Consider the following 5122-nt stretch of genomic DNA (forward strand, 5'->3'; position numbering starts at 1 on the left):
ACATACATACTATATGTGGGCAAAAAGAATGGGAATAAATAAAAGTTGGCATTAATAATTTATGCAATATTGTACAATGTACATATCCGAACGCATATCTGCATGAGAGACCGAAAATATTTCAGAGATAGCAAATATGATGAAAATTGAATGCCTTACAACATCCAAACGCTTCTCTGGCCCATCTCTGCCTTCAGGATATGGCCTTTTCGAATATAAACATCTTCTCCCCGCTCTTTGGGCCATTTCAAATTTCAACAAAATGCTGTCAACGCCTTTGCCTGTGGCAGAGACCCCTAAAAAACGAAATAAAACATAAATTTTATAAGCATAATAAAAATTGTTCTTTTTCCATATTGAAAGAAGGTTAAAAAGATTGTTTAACTTGATATTTTTGAGGCAAAATGGTGAATAAATAATAAATCCAAACTATAAATAAAGTTGAAAAGATGTCAGTGAAACCATTTTTGATGGATAAAAACAGGAAAGGAAAGCAGCTGAAGTTTTTCAAAATATTTTGTAAATATTGCCAAATATAACTCCTCATTTTGCCTTATTATTTCATAGTCTCTCTATATAATTTCCCACTTTTTCAACCGGCAATCGTATCTTTAGCTATCTTATCGCGAGCGCCCCACAACATATGCTATATTATTCGGCAACGATAGGAGGCCAGCGAGTGCGGGTAAAACGCGTTTAATTAACCACTTACATGGTTTTAATTTATCTCCATGCAGCACTCGGAAAAAAAAAACGAATTTCCATTAAAAAAAAAACCAAACAGCAACAGCACGAAAGTGCTCTGATAAAGATTTAGCTACAACAAATTGGTGTTATCTTCTGGCTCGGCCTTATCGAGACAGCAGGAGATACTTAGGCCACATGGCAGTGATTTATGCCCAGAAAACTGTCACGATTTTTCCCCCTGGGGTAACCCTCCAACTTTCCCATGGCCCATGGAACTAGTTTTTCGAGTGTGCTGTGGCATTTTGGCATCAAACAAACATTTTCGCTGTTCATTTGTCGAGTCGAGTCGAGTTTTATTTATTCATATTTAATATATATCAATATGAAATGTTCTTGTATATATATATTCTATATATATATATATAGTGTATGTAAATATGTAGATGGTTATGGAGTCGGGGGACTGGGCTTCCTTCTTTCTGGGCCTGCCTCTGTCTGGTTATTAAAACAAAAGAGAGTGGCAAAATTTATAGCCATATTATTTGTTATTTATTTAAGCTATAAATATGCATATGAAATGAATGAATGCTAGCAGCAGGTTTTTTTACCATACCCTAGAGGCTAGCCTACCTCGATCAGGGGTTCTGATGGACTTCTTTTTACAAAGGTATCTATATAATCTATAAAGGGATTAAGCATTATCCATTAACCCATCAGTAAGTCTTTATAAATGTATGCTAAAAATATTAAATCTTAATATAACAGAATTAGATACCAAAGGATAGTCAATTTAAACATTTTTCAGGCCACCTGCAGACTTCCTGGAAAAGTCATAATCTTCTATGAATCACAAAAACCACTAATAACCTATATGGCTTAGCTCCATATAATTACCGTTAACACTACTACTTTTCCGAGGTATTTTTATCTTCGTTTTTATCTCGTTCTTTGGCTATTTGGGGTTTTTCGGTGGGTGACTCCCTGTCCCAGCCATCCCCTTCGCACTGGCTCTGCCCTCTATCTGGCTCTGTGGCTCCGACTGCCACTGGTTTTTCTGTTATGTTATTTATGTGGCCATAAATTTGCAGCTGAAAGCAAAGCTCCGAGAAAATGGTTCGGGGACAAATAGTTGCACAAACACAGCGCCTTTTCAATGTGTGTGTGTGTGTGGATAGTAGCAGTTGCACAGGAAAAAACGTGGGTCTATGTGAACCTAATATACTTTCTATCAAAAGAGTTTAATAGTTAATGTAGTTGCTTTCAGTGTACCTCTAAGCCTTGACGCTTCACTGCCTTTGAGGGCACAATTCACTTGAGTTGAGTTTATTCCAGTCTGGTCTGGTTGAGTTATACGTGCAAATGAGCATCGGCAAAGCGGCTTAAGGACATTGTCCATGGCCGGGACTTGGCAACAGGAGCTTAGGCCACTGCGCTCTGCTGATTTTGAATGGGTAAGGCTGTTCCTGTTCCTGTTCCTCTCCTCTCCTCCTCATCGAATATCCTGCGTGTGTTACATAATTTACCGTTGCTGCAAACATTTCCGCTAAATTTGAGGCGAGCACGCAACTAAAGTCCAGGATATTTCTTTATAATCAGCTGGGTGTCATCATAAGGTCATCACGCAATGCCATTGTTGTTCACATCATTTGTCGGCTTAGTCCTCGGGAATAAAAAGTCGGAAAGTCAACCCCGCGGCGGGGTTCTCTTTTTGAGTCCTTTGCTCCGGAGTTCTGAGTCCTTATCGGACGCCATGCATCGCGCATAATGTGCACGGGACACGTCAGGATTCTAGAATCTACATGACCAGGTTCCTAGCACAGGCTACACTAGAAGATGAATGTTTGTTTTTGTTGAGAATGTTGAAGATCTAGATCTTTATTGTAGGTTAAGTTACCCAGAATATAAGTTTTCCTTAAAGTTTTCTATTTGAAAAGTTCTTCCTAATAAACAACCAATATTTCAATGTTTAAGTAACTTTCACCTTTTTTTTTTCTGTGTAAGGGAAGCAAAGTGAGTGAGGAGCGAAAATAAAGCAGCGAACGTCGACCAGCGCTTGTAAACAAATTAGGAGCGTATCCTGACCGGAAGTCCAGGCGCAACCAAAAAAAGGACAGTCAGAACTGTTAACTTTCCCTTTTTACAGATATCCTTTTCATACTCTTTTGCCTAGAAAGTAAACAAAATTTGTAACCCAGAAATGTAATGTCAAGAATTCTATAAAGAGAATATTATCTTTTCTTTTTTAGAAGAAGTTAGGCTAGATAGGGCATTACCAATATCGGTCATCTACTTTCTTCTTTCCTTTTCTTCCTATTCAGTTTTTTCCTTTGGTCAACATATTTTGTGTGGTCGTCGGAAATTTGTTTGTCCTGGCCGCGCCTGGAAATCAGTTGGCCAACTGCTGCGCCTCTTTAAGTTGCAATTAACTTTTGGGCGGCTTAAAGCTGACCATAGACCGAAACCCTCCCCAAAACTAACTACCCATACCATACCGAGTCTTATGAGGCCGCTGCACGCAACGCTGCCGCGCACACTTTTTCATTTTAATTGCCCCTGACTATGCTAAACTAATCTACACAAAACGCAGCTCCCTTGGGGGGTGACTTCTATAGGGGGGTTCGATACTGTAGTCGGTCATAATTTTGATTGAGAAGGTGAAATTGGTATTTTGTGATATATTGACATTGCCGCTCAACGATGCCGTCCGTCTGCTTAGTCACTTGCAGCAATTAGTGGAGTTGGACAGTGGGAGTGAGTCCAGGGGCATCTACATAGTAATTATGACTTTTTTTTTTATGGATAGTGGATGGATAAATTAGATGGAAGGGTTGATTGACGCACTTTCATTTGTGGCAAGTTCACCCACTCCTCTAACTCAGCCCTTCTGCTACTGTAACTGCCCCATACTGCCATGAATATTTTCCATTCTTTGTGCCCAAGCACTTGGCTTCTGCTAACACCAATTTGTTCATTGCTTTTCCGGCTTTGGCTTCAAATTAAAAATGATGTTTGACGAAAAAAGAGAGGAATTTGGGATTCTGTTAATGAACACAGAGAATACCCTGTAACTGTGTGAGAGTTATCCTCCTTGAATAATTTCTTATAATGAATATATTTTTAGATTGTTTTTTTTTTACTAATTTTGAAAGAAAAAAGTTACATTCTAAAGTCCTTTCATTCTCCAATCTCTTGTACCACCTTAAATAAAGACCTTCTTTGAATATTTCGACATCTAACCATATCCCCTTGAAAGTCGAATAAACTCTAAGCCCGATATTCCAGGATATGTGCTGCATATTGTCCCCATTTGATTGTGCAACTGTTCAGCGCTGTCGCATTTTATTTCAAGTTGAGTGACTTCAATCTGTCGCCGGAGAGTACCAGTCTTGAGGCCTTTTATTATTATTATACTTGTTGTCGTTGTTCGAGTTCTTTCAATTTGGCAAAATACAAAAAATAGAAAAGCAAAAAAAGCGAGGGTCTGGCCAGGGGTTGTGCATATGGCAGCATTAAAAACCCGCACGTACAATGTCCAAAGAAATTAGATGTCGTCGCTTGCCGCTGCTTCTGGCTGCTCCTGCACTGTGTGTGACACACATAATTCCTGGCTAGGTGCAACAACAAGGACAATCGAGACAATGGCCAGCCCGGCACCCCCATGCTTCAGCCAGCAGCAGGACACAAAGGACATTGCGCGATGTCTTAGCGTTGCCGACACTGATGAGTTTTGCCTTTGTTTCGCTCACAAAAACCCCCCCCCCTATGGACCACGCCCACAAATGATTAAGGCACATTATTTTTGTCGTTTTTAATTTGTTGTTTTCTTGTTGTTGTTTTTTCGGGGCTGAGAAGAAGATATTGCCAGGTCTTCGTTTCATTGTCTTCGTCAAAGGCTTCAGACGTAAGAGGGAAAAGGCGATCTATTAAGCTGAGAATTAAATGCTTTTCATCTGAATTAGAAATTAACTAAGTGGGGATTATTAAATATTTCTAAAGTCCTTGTTAATCTACAAATAAATTTATTAATAATTCCTTTCAATAAAATGTCTATCAATCAAGCGAAAACTACATCATTGTTTTTCCAGCTCAATCGAATAAATATTTGTATAATCCTTTAGTGCCGCTAACAAATATCAAAAGCCACTTCCCCACCGCATCTACGGATTAAAATATATTACTTAACTGTTCAATTGCTTTATTTCATTTGTTTTAATTTAATTATAAAGTTTTTGCACAAAACTTGGATGTCTATAAAAAATAAAATAGGCATTTTATTTTTGCCGTTTTTACCATTTTTCTTTGTGAGTTTTTTCTTTGTGATGATAGAATTATCTGCCCGAAAAGCGTTGATTAATTCGATAACTGAGAGTTTGCAGTGAGAGAGTGTGTTAAATTATAGTTAATACCTTGCATTAAACATAAGCTACGATGTATA

The sequence above is a fragment of the Drosophila eugracilis genome, unplaced genomic scaffold, assembly GCF_018153835.1.
Source record: "Drosophila eugracilis isolate 14026-0451.02 unplaced genomic scaffold, ASM1815383v1 contig_952, whole genome shotgun sequence".
Taxonomy (NCBI): Eukaryota; Metazoa; Arthropoda; class Insecta; order Diptera; family Drosophilidae; genus Drosophila; species Drosophila eugracilis.